The following is a 19626-nucleotide window of genomic DNA, read 5'->3' as shown; positions in this document are numbered from 1 at the left end:
TGTGTGGTGGTCACTTCTACCAATACTGTCATAGACAGATGTATCTGCGACAGGTAGACTGGTGAGGATGAGGTCAAGTAAGTTTTTCCTTTTTGTTGGTTCACTCACCTGGGCGCAGGCCCATCTGGCAGATGTCCTTCAGAACTTGGCCAGCTCGGTCAGCAGTCGCACTGCCAAACTACTCTTAGAGAGAGAGACATTGAAATCCCCTACCCAGAGTACATTTTGTGCCCTTGCCACCCTCAATGCTTCTTCCAAATGGTGGTCAACATGTAGAAGCACTGATTCATCAGCTAAGGGTAGTAGGTGATAAACAGATGAAGGTTTCCTTGCCCATGTTTGACTTGATGCCATGACACTTCATGGGATCTGGAGTCAGCGTTTAGAATTCCCAAGGCAACTCCCTCCCAATGATATGCCACTGCGTTTCTACCTCTGGTGGTCTGTCCTGCTGGTGGGATAGGACGTACGCAGGGATGGTAATGGAGAAATCTGGGACATTAGCTGTAAGGCATGATTTTGTGAGTATGACTACATCAGGCTGTTGAAGGATCAATCTGTGAGACAGCTCTCCCAATTTTAGCACATACCCCCGGGTGTTAGTAAGGAGGACTTTGAAGGGTCTGCTGGACAGGCTGTGCCTATATCGTTCCCAGCGCCTAAGTCAATGCCGAGTGGTTTGCCCTCATCTGTAGCAGTTTGATATAATTGTGGGGCTTCCTAGGCAATTTCAGAGGGCAGTTAAGAGTCAACCACATTGCTGTGGGTCTGGAGTCACATGTAGGCCAGACTGGGTAAGGATGGCAGATTTCCTCCCTGGAGGACATTAGTGAACCAAATGGGTTTTTATGACAATCTGGTAGTTGCATGTTCATCATTACTGAGACTATCTTTTTATTCCTGATTTATTAATTAATTGAATTTAATCTGACCATAGTAGCTGGGGAATTCATTATATGTGTCTACAATCAGAATTTAAGATATTGAGAGAGCCAGTAGCATTTAAATCTAGTCTTAACACCGCTAGTGGCTACTGCTAGAATTTTCTGATAGAATAGTGTAACTAAATGACTAGTTACTTAATAAAATTGTGTTACTTCAAAGGAAATTCTGCCCTATCCGGGCCAATGGCTCTCTCAAATTTATACTTTCAATCTGAACTAAATGAAACTTGATCGAAAATTGTACTGGAGGAACTCAAATCAAAAATTATTTTACACCACAGAGTAGACCTAGCTAATTGAGAGACAACTTTCAAATGTCAATTTGGGGACCAGGCTTTTTAAGAGGCCTTTGCATAAAGATAGTAATAAAGCTAGTGAGACAGACGAAAGATGACTTTGTAAATAGATTTAATCATATTATTAAATATGTTATTATTTTGTGACATTAGAAATCCAAAGGGTACCATTTCCCCTTTGGGAACAAAAGCAATTGGGCAATGTTTTAGAACGTAACTTCTTTTGTATTAAAATGTGTTCCTTGATACATTGCCTTGTGCAGTTTTATTAATACAGCTGAAAATGGATTTAACATATAGGACATAAGAAATGGGAGCTAGACTAGACCATACAGCCCCCCAAGCCTCCTTTATCATTCAATAGATCTTCAGCCTCAACTCCACTTTCCTGCCAGCTCCTCTATCCCTTGATTCTGAGAGATCAAAACCAGTTTATCTCAGCCTTAAGTATATTCAGTGATGGAGCATCCACAATCCTCTGGAAGGGAGAATTCCAAAGATTCACAAGTCTTTAAGTGAAGAAATTTCTCATCTCAGTTTTAAATGATCATTCCCTTATCCTTAAGTGCCCCCATGTTCTAGATTTCCCAACCAGGGAGAAACAACCTCCTAAGTGTTTTGTATGTTTCAATGAGAACACCTCTCATTCTTCTAAACTCCAGAATATAAACACAATTTACTCAGCCTCTCATCGTAGGACAACCCTGTCAGCCCAGGAATCAATCTAGTAAACCTTTGCTGAATTGCCTCCAAATCAAATATATCCTTCTTCAAATATGGAAACTCAAAACTGCGCAGATATTCCACATTTTTAATAAATGCCTGGCCCACCTGATTTTAAATAGCTGATATTGACTTAATGAGCCATGTACTAGTTTCATTGGTATTAGTTGTTAGGTTTTTTTAATAGCTTCAATATTTAAAAGCTTTTAAAAGAAGCCTATTAGTGCCTTCTTGCCTAAGAGTCTTCTTGAAGACCTGCAAATGGGTGCATTTAACACAATTTTGACATGCATGATTAATTTAATCGTCTTCCAGCAGATCTTTTAAATTCCACAATTTGTGCTAGTTTTACTGATCTTGGGCAAATTTCAGTGTAACTGAGCAGAAAGACGACTCCCTAAAGATTATTTCATAGAATTTAGAATTAAAAGATAACCTATTTTCATAAGTTCTTAGTAATCTCTCATTGATAGTTTTTTAGCTGTTCACCTCACTTTTGATTCATATGTTCTCTACCTCCTCAGTTCCAATTTGCTGTTTGACTTTGAGCTAATCATATTATGATTGCAGAAGTGTGACAGTCTCATGGCAGGAAGTGAATACAAATGTACCACTTTGAGGAGAAATCAGTAGATACCCAGATGTTTTTCTTAGCTATGCTTCTGAATATTTAAAAATCTCTGATTTTCCCACATGAAGATTTCACTGGTGATACTTATATTCTTCAAGTTATTAATTCAGGTAGCTTTCCTCATTTATAATCTCAACATAGTTATGTTAGCCATTTCAATTTTCCATGCACTACATGGATATGGATGGGGAGGCCATTTCTCCAATTCTTCCATGGAAAACTGGAATCCCACCAACACACTATCCATCTGCCTCTGACATTTTTCCAAGGTTTCAGTTCTGCTATCCCAGCTATATCATTAATCATTCTTCTTCGTACATGAATCCCAAACTTACCTTTTACTAGATTGTACTTATGTCTTAGTCATCAAATCAGTTTAACTTGAAATATTGCTCCAGCTTAACCATTTTGATCCTATTTAGTATGTAGCATAACTTTTATGAAATGATTTATATTTGAAGGGTCAGACCATCCATCATAGCTTAAGCCTCTAGGATTAGAAATCAGCCTCATAGGACATCTCATTAAATTTCAAAGGTTTGATATTTCCATTATGCTTAGAACTGAATTCAGTGCTCAAGGTGGGGCATTACCAGAGCACTGGTATCAGCATGAAAGCCTCATACTCATTTGGCAATATATCTTAACTCTCGTTAATCAGTATTCTGCAATTCGAAATGTGGTCAATGTTGAGTCATAGATGCAAAGTCATTACAGCACAGAAGGAAGCCATTCAGCCCATCGAACCCATGCTGCCTCAGTTAATCCCATTCCCCAGTTCTATCCACAGGGCCCACCTCCAAGTTTATTTCCCTGAATGGCCATCCAATTTTTGTCTCTGCCTCCAGCATGCTTGACTGAACTGAGTTCCAGGTCATTGCCACTCAGCATAAAAAAATCTTTTTTCTCACATGCCCCCTCCATTTTTGCCCCAAATTTTAAACCTGCGGCTCCCAGTATTAGTACCTTCAACAAATAGGAACAAATTTTCTGTCTACCTTATCTAACCCTGTCATAATTTTGTACAATTCCATTAAATCTCCTTTGCTCCAAGGAGAATGTCAGCTTCTCCAACCTAACCTCATGGCTAAAATTACTCTTCCTTGGAACCTCTCATGCCAGCTTTATCACACACAATGAAAAAGCCTCATTTTCTGCAAGCAAATGCACTAAGTAAACACCAACATTTTTATTATGGAAAGAACTTTCCGGTTGTTGAGCAGGGGCAGACCCCGCTCGCCGATGTGTAAAATGACGCATGTTGACTTTGGGCGGGTGTCCTGAAAACACCGCACGTCATTTAGATTTTCAGTTCGGCGGGCGCGCAGCTGACTTGGCTGTGTGCTGCCGAAATGGGAAAAGCCTATTAAGGCCTGTTAAAAACTAATTGATATAATTAAATGAGCTGCCTATCTAATCTTAAGGTTGGTGGGCAGGCGAAGAGCCGAGGCGACCTTTGCATTTTTCATGGAATCTCATTCATGGGTGGGATGGGGTTTCATGAAGTGTTTAAAAATTCAATAAAAACTATTTTAAAAATTCATTGACGTCCCAGCTCATGTGACATTGTCACATGAGGGGAAATGATTTAAAAGTTAATTACTTTATTCAAATGTTTAAAAGTTAAACAAATCTCCGAGGCACCTCTGCATGACCCCCCCACCATCCGCACAGTGAGCGCCCAGTGCTTCCGGACAAGCGTCACGATGGGTGGTCCTTAATTGGCCCGCCCACGTTAAATGGAGGTGCGGGCCCGATTGGGTTCATGCTTGCCCCCACCTGACCCCGCACAACCCCACCGAAGGGAGGAAAATTCAGCCAGCCCTATGTTATAGTGCAAAGTGTGGTGCAACTGGCTTTTAAACCGCAGGCTTGAGGTGAGGAACGAAACTAAATTTTGAAGACACAGATGTTGTCTTTTGTTCAGTTTGATTGATGGCAACAATTATTTTCAATCTGACTAGAGTAAGGTTTAAAACGTCCCAAAAAACCTTAACATCTTAAATAGGCATAGAATACAAATCCGATTTTAAAAAAAGTATTGATGCATTTTTAAAAAAATCATTCATGGGATGTGGGCTTCGCTGGCTGAGCCAGCATTTATTGCCCATCCCTAATTGCCCTTGAAAAGGTGGTGGTGGGCTGCCTTCTTGAAGTCCATGTGGTGTAGGTACACCCACAGTGCTGTTAGGAAGGAAGTTCCAGGATTTTGACCCAGCGACAATGAAGGAACGGCGATATATTTCAAAGTCAGGATGGTGAGTGACTTGGAAGGAAACTTCCAGGTGGTGGTGTTCCCATCTGTCTGCTGTCCTTATCCTTCTAGATGGTAGTGGTCGTGGGTTTGGAAAGTGCTGTTGAAGAAGCCTTGGTGAATTCCTGCAGTGCATCTTGCAGATGGTACGTGCTGCTGCTACTGTGCGTCAGTGGTGGAGGGAGTGAATGTTTATGGATGTGGTGCCAATCAAGCAGGCTGCTATGTCCTGGACAGAGTCGAGCTTCTTGAGTGTCGTGGGAGCTGCACTCATCCAGACAAGTGGGGAGTATTCCATCGCACTCCTGACTTGTGCCTTGTAGATGGTGGACAGGCTTTGGGGAGTCAGGAGGCGAGTTACTCGTCACATGATTCCTAGCCTCTGACCTTCTCTTGTTTTTATATTAGTTTTTATATACAGTATTTATATGGCTAGTCCAGTTCAGTTTCTGGTCAATGGTAATCCTCAGGATGTTGACAGTGGGGGATTCAGTGATGGTAAAGCCATTGAACATCAAGGGGTGATGGTTGGATTCTCCCTTGTTGGAGATGATCAATGCCTGACGCTTGTGTGGCATGAATGTTACTTGCCACTTATCCCAAGCCCAGGTATTGTCAAGGTTTTGCTGCATTTGGACATAGACTGCTTCAGTATCTGAGGAGTTTTGAATGGTGCTGAACATTGTGCAATCATCAGTGAACATCCCCACTTCTGACCTTATGATGGAAGGAAGGTCATTGATGAAGCAACTAAAGATGGTTGGGCTTAGGACACTACCAAGGAACTCCTGAGGTGAGATGACTGACCTCCAACAACCACAACCATCTTCCTTTATGCTAGGTATGACTCCAACCAGTGGAGAGGTTTCCTCCTTATTCCCATTGACTTCAGTTTTGCCAGGGCTCTTTGATGCCACGCTCTGTCAAATGCAACCTCGATGTCAAGGGCAGTCACTCTCACCTCACCTCTGGAGTTCAGCTCTTTTGTCCATGTTTGAACCAAGGCTGTAATGAGGTCAGGGGATGAGTAGCCTTGGCGGAACCCAAACTGAGCATCAGCGAGCAGGTTATTGCTAAGCAAGTGGGTTATTGCTAAGTAAGTGCCGCTTGGTAGCATTGTTGATGACCTCTTCCATTACTTTACAGGTGATGGAGAGTAGAATAATGGGGCGGTAATTGGCTGGGTTGGATTTGTCCTGCTTTTTGTGTACAAGACTTACCTGGGTAATTTTCCACATAGCTGGGTTGTAGTTGTACTGGAACAGCTTGGCTAGGGGAGCAGCAAGTTCTGGAGCACAAGTCTTCAGTATTATTGCCGGAATATTGTCAGGGATCAGAGCCTTTGCAGCATCCAGTGCCTTCACCCGTTTCTTGATATCACGTGAATTGAATGAGCTGAAGACTGGCATCTGTGATGCTGGGGACCTCTGGAGGAGGCCGAGATGGATCATCCACTTGGCACTTCTGGCTGAAGATTTTAGCAAATGTTTCAGCCTTACCTTTTGCACTTATGTGCTGGGCTCCTCTATCATTGAGGTTGGGGATATTTGTGGAGCCTCCTCCACTGAGTTGTTTAATGGTCCACCACCATTCATGAATGGATGTGGTAGGACGGCAGAGCTTAGATCTGATCAGTTGGTTGTGGGATTGCTTAGCTCTATCACTTGCTACTTATGCTGTTTGACATGCAAGTGGTCCTGTTTTATAGCTTCACCAGGTTGACACCTCATTTATAGGTATGTCTGGTGCTGCTCCTGGCATGCCCTCCTGCATTCTTCATTGAACTAGGGTTGACCCCCTGGCTTGATGGTAATGGTAGAGTGGGGGATATGCCGAGCCTTGAGGTTACATATTGTGTTTGAGTACAGTTCTGCTGCTGCTGATGGTCTGCAGTGCCTCATGGACTCCCAGTCTTGAATTGTTAGGTCTGTTGGAAATCTATCCCATTTAGCATGGTGGTAGTGCCACACAACTCAATGGAGGGTATCCTCAATGTGAAGATGAGACAACTGTGCGGTCACTCCTACCGATACTGTCATGGACAGATGCAGGTTGGTGAGGATGAGGTCAAGTATGTTTTTCCCTCGTTGGTTCCCTCACCACCTGCTGCAGACCCAGTCTAGCAATCATGTCATTTAGGATTTGGCCAGCTTGGTCAGTACTGGTGCTCCCACACCAATTTTGCTGATGGACAATGAAGTCCCCCACCCAGGGTACATTCTGTGCCCTTGCCACCCTCAGTGCTTTCTCCAAGCGTTGTTCAACATGGAGGAGCACTGATTCATCAGCTGAGGGAGGGCAGTACGTGGTAATCAGCAGGAGGTTTTCCTTGCCCACGTTTGACCTGATGCCATGAGACTTCATGGGGTCCAGAGTCGATGTTGAGGACTCCCAGGGCAACTCCCTCCTGATTGTACACTACTGTGCCGCCACCTCTGCTGGGCCTGTCCTGCCAGTGGGCAGGACCTACCCTGGGATGGTGACGGTGGTGTCTGTAAGGTATGAGTCTGTGAGGATGACTATTTTAGGCTGTTGCTTGACTAGTCTATGAGACAACTCTTCCAATTTTGGCACCAGCCCCCAGATGTTAGTAAGGAGGGTCAATAGGGCTACAATTGCCGTTGTCGTTCCTGATGCCTAGATCGATGCCAGGTGGTTTGCCTGGTTTCATTCCTTTTTCGTGACTTTGTAGCTGTTTGTTATAACTGAGTGGCTTGCTAGGCCACTTCAAAGGGTATGTCAGAGGCCAGACCACGTGTAGGCCAGACCAGGTAAGGACGACAGGTTTCCATAAAGGACATTAATGAACCAGATGGATTTTTACAACAATCAACAATGGTCATCGTTAGGCTTCAGTTCCAGATTTTTATTAAACTCAAAATTCCACCATCTGTCATGGCCAGATTCATGGGTCCCCAGAGCATTACCCTGGGTCTCTGGCTGATTAGTCCAGCGACAATACCACTACGCTACTGCCTCCCCTTTGAGAGGAGTTTCAATCTTTCATGCCAATTTAGGAAATATTATTACAATTAAGGAGACAGCTCAGCCTACACACTAGTGATTACATGTATTTTTTTAAAATCAATGGTTTAAAATCAATGGTACTACTAAACAGTGGGTTTTAAAAAGAATATTATTTTCCAGGGGATGTCGGCTTCATTGGCAACGGCAACATTTGTTGCCCATCCCTCATTGCCCTTGAAATGAGTGGCTTGCTAGCTCATTCCAGAGGGCAGTTAAGAGTCAACCATATTGCTGTGGGCCTGGAGTCACAGGTAGGCCACACCAGATAAGGATGGCAAAATTTCCTTCCCTAAAGGACATTAGTAAGCCAGATGGGTTTTTATGACAATCAATGATAGTTTCATGGTCACCATTACTGAGACTAGCTTTCAGTTCCAGACTTTTATTACACCAACGGTGGGATTTGAACACATATCCCCAGAGCATTAGCCTGGGCCTCTGGATTATTAGTTCAGTGACATTACCACGACACCACAATCTCCCCCAGCTTGAGCAAAAATTTGGTCTTAAGTGTCTAGCTTCAAAGCTGTAGTGCAACTCTGCAGGTGTCAAACCTTGATTTTCAAAGTGCAATCAGTGTTGAAAACGATCAAATGTTTGTTTCTCATTGTGCAAGGGCAGTCAGTACCATCTGGTCTAGTCTTTCAAAATTAGCAACTCTTCTGTCAACAATAATATGTATTATTCTAGAAATTAGAATTTATTCTAATGCATTTGGGCTAATAAAGCATGATTATAGAGACATATGTACACTAAGTTGTATGTAGACCTCAGGGTGCATTCACTCATTTCCCTTCCACTCCAAACAAATCCACCTGTGATACAGAAAGTGCAACAACCTGCTGTTGCTTGTGCAGGTATAAAATATGAAAGATGTATAAGTAATATAAATTGAAAGATTTATACCGCATTCATTATACAGAATATTTTTAAAGATACATTTCCAATATATTTGGCAACTTTTTGGCGCCCTATATGAACTTAGTGCCAACTCATCACCCCCCACCCACCACCTCTTGCCCTTGCATTCTCCATGCTAACTCACCCAGTATTCAGCATGGGCAGAACTCAGGAGCCATAGTGAGATGCAATAAAATAGTTTTAAGTATCAAATACAGGCTTTGATATATTTTTTAAGAACTCAATAATAAAAGCACATTTAATACATTCAAATCCTTTCAAGTACTTAATCCCTTATGAAAACAAACATTTCAGCCCGGACAGATAATCTTATTCCCACTTGGAGATGTCAAACTGTGAACTCAAAGGCCCCCCCCATTGCAATAATGATAGCATTTGGAGCTGTCAAACAGAAATAATGCTACAATGATACCACTCAGTACAAACATCTAGTGAAATTGCAAGTAACGATTTTTTTTTCCAACTGCAGGCTGTTTTTCCACCCAAAAATTTAAAGGGCAGATTTAAATGACTGGACAGCTTCATAGAACTAGTCTAGTCTTAACCCCAAAGGGGTACCTGACCTCTTCAAAGAACCCCAGTGGGTTCAGGCCTTTTCCTCAAATGTCTAATGCCCACAAGTCGTGTTTCTGAAACTTTCAATGACCAAATCTGCTTCTGTTTGCTGGAAGCTGCACTTTTAAATGTTCTGCTGCCTCCATGAGCTGTGGATGTGTGAAATACCACCCTCCCCTCTCCCCCTCCAACCTCCCAACAAAAATGGTGGGTGCCAGCTTCGGGATGGGATTTCCAGATTCCAGGCTCCGGTGTCATTTTGGCTAAATCACAGAACCCTTTGGACTTTATGAAAACTCAGGCCTAAAAGCCACAATTTATTGTAAAACATAGAAATCATTAACATACGTTGTATTGTGAATTACTATAAATGAAATGAAACATATGGAACAAATCAAACAATATTTGTTATTCATTCTGGGCATGCAGAATTTATTATCTCTCCCTTGTTGCCCTTAGCAGATGTGGGCAATTTTCATCAACCACAGCAGTAGTAGTTTAATATGAGTGGCTTACTTGACCACTTAATAGGGCAGTTAGAAGTTAACCATGTTGATGTGGGACTGGAGTCACAGATAGTCAGATCAAGTTATTGATGGGTAGAGGGTAAGATAATACAAAAAAAAAAGCTTGTCAGGCCCAAGAGTAGAAATCCTAGAAGAGTACAGAAAGTGTAGCTGTGAAATTAGAAAAATGAAGAAAGAACATGAAATAATCCCAGCAAGCAAAATCCAAAGATGTTTTATAAGTACATAAAGAACAAGAGTAGGGCCCATTAGGGACAAAAATGGTAACTTGTGTGTGGAGGTGGATACGTGGGTAAGGTTCTTAATGAATTCTTGTCACGATTGTGATGTAGTTAAGGAAGATGAGTGTGAAATATTAGATGGGATAAATATTAGCAGAGAGGAAGTAAAGGATTTGACATCTTTGAAAGTAGACAGATCGCCAGACCTGGATGAAATATATCTCAAGCTGTTAAAAGGAAATCGCAGAGGCTCCGACCATCACATTTCAATTCTTCATGGCTACACGAGTGTTCGAGGATTGGCTATGTTGTACCTTTGTTTAAAAAGGGATAATTTGAGTAATTATAGGCATTAACTTATCTTCAGTTGTAGACAAATTATTGGAATCAATTCTGGGCGATAGTATAAACCTTCATTTAGAAAGGCATAAATTACTCAGGAACAGTCAGCAGAGATTTGTTAAGAGAAGGACATGTCTGACTAACCTGATTGAATCCTTCGAGATGACAAGTAGAGTAGATGAGGATTGTGCAGTGGATGTGGTTAACATGGATTTTAATAAGCTTTTTGACCAGGTTCCATATAGCAGGAAGGCCAAAAATGTAAAAGCCCTTGGGATCTAATGATCAGTAGCAAATTAGATCCAAAATTGGAGTAGCAGAGGAAAGCAAATGGTTGACAGGTGTTTTTGCAACTGGAAGGTTGTCACCAGTGAAGTTCCACAGAGCTCAATACTCGGCCCCTAGCTTTTTGTAGTTCATATTAATGATTTAAGCTGAAATGTAGATGGCAAGATAAAAGAAGCACTCATATCATACAAAAATTGGCTGTCTGGTTCACAGTGAAAAGGAAAGCTGTAGACTGCATGGTACAGATGATCTGGTCAGTTGGGCAGAAGAGTAGAAAATGGAATTCAATCTGGCAAAGTTTTGGGAGGTGCAACAAGGCAAGGGAATACACAATCAAGGCAAGATACTGAGTGGAATGAAGGAACAAGGGATCTTGAAATATATGTCCATAGATCCTCAAAAGTAACAGGACACATGAATAAAGTGGTTAAGAAGGCATATGACATGCTTTCCTTTATTAGCTGAAGCTCAAAATGTAAGTGCAAGGAGGTAATGCTGGAACTACATACACCACCAGTCAGACCACAACTTGAGTACTGCTTGGAGTTCTGGTTACATGACAGGAAAGATCTGACTGCACTGGAAAGGGTGTAGAGGTGGTTTACAAGGATGTTGCCTGGATTGAAACATTGGACAGACGGGTTTATTTCCTTGGAACGGAGAAGGCTGCGGAGCGATTTAATTGATGTAGGGAGTCCTCACTTAAAGTGGTGGTTGTGTTCCTGAAAATCGTCACTAAGTGAAGCGTGGTTTCCCATTGTTAGGTTCCTGAAGACAATTTTTGCCTGGAAAAATCAATGTAAAAGTTGAAACTGTGCCATACATGTGCAGTGCTGTGCGTTCCAAGCTGAAATAACGATGGTGTTTTTTCTTGATTTCTTCACAGCAGCAGGCTCACTACCACCACTTGCTGGGCGTTTCTGGCTCATGGTCAGATGAGGTCACAAGTCTGGAATACTGTACAGTACAGCAAGTGGCTTTAAAATTGCTGCCTTACTGGCAGGCTTATGAGGGGTTGAGATAGAATGAATCGAGAATGAATCGAGACACAGAGGGGTCAGAAACTAGGGAACTTAAAGTAATTGGTAGGAGTATTAGAGCAGAGGAAACATTTTTTTTTAATGTAGAAGATAATCACATTTTAAAAAGTACTGGAAGAGCTGTGATTGACCTGCAGGGCTATGGACCTAGTGCAAGGTTTGTTGACCTGCATAGGCGTAATGGCCCAAATACCCTTTCTGTATTGCAAATTTTCTATGATTTCTAAGATGGCAAGTTTCCTTCCCTAAAGGATATTAGGAAAGCAATTGCACTTGTATGGCAAACCAACATCATGATCACTTTAATGATTTATTTTTACATATTTTTTAAAACTTAATTTAAATTTTTAAACTAAGATGGTGGGATTTGAACTCATTCGCTCTATTATTAGTCCAAGCCCCTGAATTATAGTACCAGACTATTAATACAATTTAGTCTTCCAATTTTAAAAGAACCTGCTGTTGAGATTTGACTCCAGAGATGTCCTTATGGTACCTCATTCACATGTTTGTGTCTGAATGTAAACAGTACATGTTGACTGGGCATTTAGCCTAGGGGCCCCACACAGCTGAGTTAGATGATTTCATCAAGTATTCACACATGTGCACATTCCAGAAAGGGTTGGAAAAGAAACCAGGAGTGGAATTTTATCTTCCCCAGTCAGCCAGTCTCAGACCAATTGTAGTGTCTGTATTACCAGTCAGAGATCAAAAAACCTACCTGAATTAGGCAGTACATTTACCTATTGAAAAAAATTGTGGGTGCATTTATTATTCAGAAGTAGTAATAGTTTGTACAATTCAGCAGCTCAATCAACCATTTTGGAAGTTTTAATAGTCAGCAGAGACTGTGACTAGACCCACATACAGTACAAGCTGGATCTGAAGGGCTGTTGTTTCTACAGCAATCTGGCGCCTTCCCAGGTTAACCCACTATTACCAAGTTTATTGAAGTCATTTCACAAACCAGCCAGGCTAGGATGTGAACTCAACTAGTTTTGCTAATCTATTACCATAATCTCTACATTATTGTACTTTACCTGGGTCAATATTTTTGTAGTTGCCATGATTGGCCTCTGAATAAATTTAACAGAAATGTGAAAATTATGCAATCAATTTGAAGTGTGTTTCAAAACATACTTTGTGCCACTCTAGTACATCAATTTTTAAAAAAATATTAAAATAACTGCCTACTGATCATTAAAATCTAGGTTACCTTTATGTGATGATCGATCCATTAGAAGTAGCAGACGTCGAAACTACTGTATATGATTAGGCAGTAATACAAGCTCAGGCACAAATCTCTCGAACCCCAGAATAGCCACATTCCAACACATAAAACACAGACCCTACCCCATATATAAACAAAGACAATTCATGTTGGACCTATCTGTACATAAAATATGCTAGGTCTCTCATTTTTCTTTCCCAAGCTTCTGACCCCAAAGTCTGAAAAAAATGTAATTTTCAGCTCTTTAATTCCAGTCCTGAAGAGATGGTAAAGGCTGATTCCTGATTTGTCAGCTCTGAAATTCAAAAGTTGGCTTTGTGCATGGAAGTGACAAGAGCTTTTGGAGATGGATCAAATGTGCTAGAAGATATATAATGGAATATAAGTTAGTAAAAGTGCATCTGAGGACAGCAGTGGGGAATGTCAGCTCCAGTTGCATCAACTTGGGAGAGGAACAATTTGCATATTCCATTATCTTACTTGGAAACAGTCAGTAAAATTAGTGAAAAGCAAAAAACTGCAGATGTTGGAAATCCAAAACAAAAAGAAAAATACCTGGAAAAATTCAGGTCTGGCAGCATCTGCGGAGAGGAACACAGTTAACGTTTTGAGTCCGTATAACTCTTCAACAGAACTAAGTAAAAATAGAAGTGAAATCTACCTTGCTTGTCCTTTCTACCCTTTATTAGCACATTCCTTAGATAATATCACCACCTCTTTGTCCTTTTGTCTATGACACCTTTTGGCTATCTCTACCTATCACTGGCCCTCTATCCAGCCCTACGTGTTCCACCACCACCACCACACGCCCCACCTGCTTATATTTTACCTCTTTTCTATTTTTACTTAGTTCTGTTGAAGTGTCAAACTGACTCGAAATGTTAACTGTGTTCCTCTCCACAGACGCTGCCAGACTTGCTGAGTTTTTCCAGGTGTTTTTATTGTTTAGTAAAATAAGTGATGGTACTATTCTCATTCTACTCTCAAAATGTGTGGTATTAGTGCTGGATAATGGAGCACATTCCATCAAGTAACAGCAAACAGAGATTAGATGCAGAGAATCTTTTCTGCTCAAACATATGTCTCTGTCCCAATCCAAGAATTGCTTCAATCTCAAAATTTTTATTCTCATGTTTAAATCTGTCCGAGCCCTCACTCCTCCCTACCTCTGCAAGCCCTCCAGTCCTAAAGTAGCCAGAAGACAGCCATGCCTCAGTTGGTAGCACTCTTGCTTCAAGTCACAAGGTTACAGGTTCAAGTCCCACTCCAGGATGCCAACAGAAAGAATCAAGGCCAACACAAATGCAATTCTAAGGGAGTTGGACACTGTATTTGGGATGAGATATTAAAATAAGATCCTGTCTGATTGTAAATGATCCCATGGCACTAAGTGCAATGGCAGGGGAAGGAGTAGCAGTATTAAAAAGACATGTGTGATAGGAGATAAAAAAGAGATTTAATCAATCAATAAGCAGACTGAATAACAATTTTTAGGATTTAGAAAAGACTAATCCTTCCTGAAGGTGCAAAAGCATGTTACTATCAATAACTTTTGATGTGCAGCCACTGCTACTTATGTAAGCATACAGCCAATTGCACACATCAAGGTCCTACAAATTGCAAATGACTGACCAGTTAACTAAATGGTGGTGGTGATTGATCCAAGTAGGAATATTGGCTAAGATACCAGGACAGTTTACTGCTCTTAAAATAGTGCCATGAAATCTTTCACCACATCAGCAATGACCCACCAGATAATAAGACTGACCAATGACAAAGGAAGTGCAAGAAAAAGTCAACCTTCTACTATCCTGGTACAGGTAGTCACATTATATGATAATGGAATGGTTGACTAATCATCATGGCAATCAAACCCTATCAGTCAAAATCATAGACACAGACAGGGGCTCAAACTCCCATGACTTAATAGCTTTGGCAACTATGGAGGAGTGCTATTTTTAAATTCAATGTATGACAACAGATTGTGCAAACTTGTCATTTATTCTCTAGATACAGGATTGGACGTTAACCTGATTGAAATTAAAATAAGAGAGATTGATATGGTAGAGATGGTTGGGGGGGGGGGGGCGGAAATGACTATTCGTCTAGGATGGAAAATTAGAAGGGAATATAATTTTATAATTTGAGCTAAGCCACTGGAAAATGAATCAGAAAAAAATTCACAAAGGGTCCTTTGAACAGGGAGCACTATGTTCCAGAAGGCCACAAATGCAAAGTTAATTTAACTGTTTGAAATAAGCTATGTAAAGAAGTAAGATGTTAAGGATATGGAGTGAAGGCAGGGAGAACTATGCTTCAAGAGACTTGTTTTCATGACTAACAAAATATTAGGTCAGAGTCTAAGGTTTAGTGTCCCTACTCTATTCCTATGCTTGAACGTAGCTCTGAAGGCTTGAACATAGGTGGCTTCAAGGTTAGTCTTTGGTGGAATTGTAAATACTTTCCATGAAACTAGTCGCTTTTTGGTCATCAACGAACTAGATAAGAAAAACTGCTCTGCTGCTGGAACATATGAATGTAAGGAAATTTACAGAAATTAATTGAAGTTTTTTTTTTCCATAGAAATGAATAGGAAGATATTGCTTTATAAATTGTGGAATAATTAAAACATGGCATCAGAAATCCAGAGCATCTTTTAATACACAATTTGTGAATTTAAATCACATTTATTCTGAAACGTATTTCCAATGCCCATCTTAACACTTTATGATTTCTGTACCAGAATTGTTATAAGCAGTTCACTGTTGTAATTTAAGCAATGATATTGAATAGTAAGGGGAAAACCATTTTATAACCACTGCACCATGCCCTCCACCCCAAAATATTGATTGAAAAAAAAAAATCACAGCTCGACATATTCTCACGTTACATGTTGGTGAGGCTGCCCGCTGAAAATCTGCCACGTTAGGACTGCCAAGTGGAAAAGTAGTAGTTTTCAGCTTCATGAGGCCATTTCTATCAAGTTGTCAAGGATCTGAGCAGAATTGATATCCTTTTGTTCACTGGTCTCAATACTCAAAGTTAACTTGCATAGTAATCAGGAACTGATGATCTAGTGCAAAGCAGTGTTGAAACACAGTCCATCTACCGACTGAACATTCCAGGATACTTACCCAGAAACATGATAGGGTCCCCCTTGTCCTCACTTATCACCCCACCAGCCTCCGCATTCAAAGGATCATCCTCCGCCATTTCTGCCAACTCCAGCATGATGCCACCACCAAACACATCTTCCCTTCACCCCCCCTATCGGCATTCCGTAGGGATCGCTCCCTCCGGGACACCCTGGTCTACTCCTCCATCACCCCCTCCTATGGCACCACCCCATGCCCACGCAGAAGATGCAACACCTGCCCCTTCACTTCCTCTCTCCTCACCGTCCAAGGGCCCAAACACACCTTTCAAGTGAAGCAGCATTTCACTTGCATTTTCCCCAACTTAGTTTACTGCATTCGTTGCTCCCAATGTGGTCTCCTCTACATTGGAGAGACCAAACGTAAACTGGGCGACCGCTTTGCAGAACACCTGCGGTCTGTCCGCAAGAATGACCCAAACCTCCCTGTCGCTTGCCATTTTAACACTCCATCCTGCTCTCTTGCCCACATGTCTGTCCTTGGCTTGCTGCATTGTTCCAGTGAAGCCCAACGCAAACTGGAGGAACAACACCTCATCTTCCGACTAGGCACTTTACAGCCTTCCAGACTGAATATTGGATTCAACAACTTTAGGTCTTGAGCACCCTCCTCCATCCCCACCCCCTTTCTGTTTCCCCCTTCCTTTTGTTTTTTTTCCAATAAATTATATAGATTTTTCTTTTCCCACCTATTTCCATTATTTTTAAATATTTTTAATCTTTTATGCTCTCCCCACCACCACTAGAGCTATACTTTGAGTGCCCTACCATCCATTCTTAATTAGCACATTCGTTTAGATAATATCACCAACTTTAACACCTATGTGTTCTTTTGTTCTGTTGTTGGTGACATCTTTTGATGATCTGCTTCTATCACTGCTTGTTTGTCCCTACAACCACACCAACCCCCTCCACTTCTCTCTCTCTCTCCACCCCTCCCACACACCTTAAACCAGCTTATATTTCAACTCTTGGACTCGTACTCAAGTTCTGTCCAAGGGTCATAAGGACTTGAAACATCAACTCTTTTCTTCTCCGCCGATGCTGCCAGACCTGCTGAGTTTTTCCAGGTAATTCTGTTTTTATTCCAGGATAGTTGTTTATTTACTGGATGGGGAAGAGAAAGCAGCACCTACAGTTAGGCTTTTCATTTTTCTAAAATTAAAACCAGATTTTGCTGAATGAATTTGCATTTCTGAGTTTCCCAGATAAAAATCAAAATTCAATTGTTCTCTTTAAATGATTTATTTTGAACATACATTTCCTAGCAGTGGTTAACATTAACATCTACTAGTTCACTACAAGATACAAACTAACATTTATCAATACAAAAATTACTACATATAAGATCAATACAATATATATTCTCTGCATGATCCAAAATATTTGGTGGCCCCAAAAACTTTCTTCAAAATTCAGCAGCTTATCAAAAATTAAAACCATGTTTCTATTTAAAATGAAGTTTTGTCAAGTTTACACAGAAGCAGACTTCCAAGAAATGTTGCTTACAGCTTGTTCATACAGCTTGAGAGGTTGCAGGAGAGGTTTTGAAGAGTAAATTCTAACACCACATTACTCATGTGAAGCTCCTTTTAAAGAATCCTTTGGTCATTAAATTGGGGAAAAAACCCATGCATAAATGCAGATATCTTCCACAATTCTACAACTAACCAAACTACAAGGCTGTCAATACCTAAATCCAGGACATAGAATGTGGCCACTGAAGCTCAAGCAAGCCGCTGTTATCTCAAGCTGTTAGGTGTTTTTTTGCAGGAGTGGAGACAAGAAATGCCATAAAGCTATCACTGTATTTGTATTCAGCAATTGGAGAAGTAACTTTAATAAATCTTTACGATATCATGGACATCTACAGTTCTATATTTCATGACAATTGTCACATTCCACTCTAATAAATGACAGATTATCCGGAGAGTAGACCAGTATCATTCTGCATAGGTCCCAATTACAATGAGATAATATACACTGTTGATCTTGAGATACTGACAGATAAAAGTTCAATGCTAAAACTGCAAATTAAAATTGAATCTGTATGCAGTTTTTAAACAAAATCTATAATGGCCCATGGCTGTGGACTTCTACTTAGTAGATAATCAAGATGGAAGCTTCTGCACTTTTCTGCTCTTACTGAGCAGAATGGATCACGTGAAACATGTTTAAGAGAACATTCACATGAAATTTTATTTCAGGCCATGATCAATTTTGGACAAGACAAAAAATGTGAATAGATTCAACGGTGTCAATGGAGAATGACCTGAAGCATCTATAATTGCTAAAGAATGCATTGTTAGAACCCTTCAAAAGAGGGATGCTCAAACAGGAAGGGAAGGTAAAAGGCATATATAAAAACAGTAAATGCTGACCTGAGATCTCTACAACATAAAAATATTCAAGTAGAAAAACTACATCAGTAGCAGCGGCCGTTTCTGCAAGGACAGCACACTAACAGCACTCCAATCAGTGTGAGGAGCAGACAAATCAAGCCGTGCTTTAGCATGCCAAAAAGGCAGAAACACTGGAATGTGATGAGACTAATTCTCATGACTCCATCAACATTCTCCCAACATTCAAAAACCATATGGTACATTTACACAACGAGCGACTAAAATGCTCTGCATATCCCATGATGCATTTAGTTTGTGCAAAAATATTTAATAGTGTTTATATTCGGGTTACCTTTCTGATTGGGGGGGGGGGGGGGGGGGGGGGGCAAAACATTTTGACAATGCACATTTGTTCCTTTCTACACCCTCAGCGATCTGAATGTAATTTAACCTTGGTGTTTGAATGGGGCGGGGGGGGGGGGGGGGGGGGGGGAGGAGGAAGAAAGAGAGACAGGGATCAATCTCTAAATCATGCATCTGCAATGAACTACTGAGCACGCAAATTTAAAGATAATTTAGGTACTTCATTTTCAGTTTTTAGTTTCCCCAGGAATTTTATGAATTGGTTGAAAATCAGGGAGGCAAGGTCTGAGAAAGGGGAATTAATGAATGCTCTGCTTTCCAAGTAAATGCAGGGAAAAGTTGATTTAAAAATGTTTGTATACCTATTCATTGACAGTCTCCATTACTAGTTACATATATTTCTTTAAAAATATTCTAATTTTTAACATTAGACTCTATGATCTCAGTAAAATCCATTTAAATGAATAGCTTGCTTCAGTGAATTAAATTTCACTGCAAAAAATACCTTACAACTCAATTTTACCTGATTGAATAAGTAAATTAAAATGTTGCCATTTGTAGTTACAATGCTTTCTTGAAAGTAGTTTTCAACATTCTATATTCATGCTGCTCAACAATTAATTAAAATATATCTGGTGTTAAATTGAGTAGTTTTAAACCACAGGTGCAATTTTTAAACACTGTAATATCACAGCTGACTGAACAGCCAGTAAGTCAATTGTAATGTTCTATCTGTGCACACTGCCTCATTTCAGAGAGCCAGGTTA

The sequence above is a fragment of the Carcharodon carcharias genome, chromosome 4 (assembly GCF_017639515.1).
Source record: "Carcharodon carcharias isolate sCarCar2 chromosome 4, sCarCar2.pri, whole genome shotgun sequence".
NCBI lineage: Eukaryota > Metazoa > Chordata > Chondrichthyes > Lamniformes > Lamnidae > Carcharodon > Carcharodon carcharias.
This window is presented reverse-complemented; position numbering follows the sequence as displayed.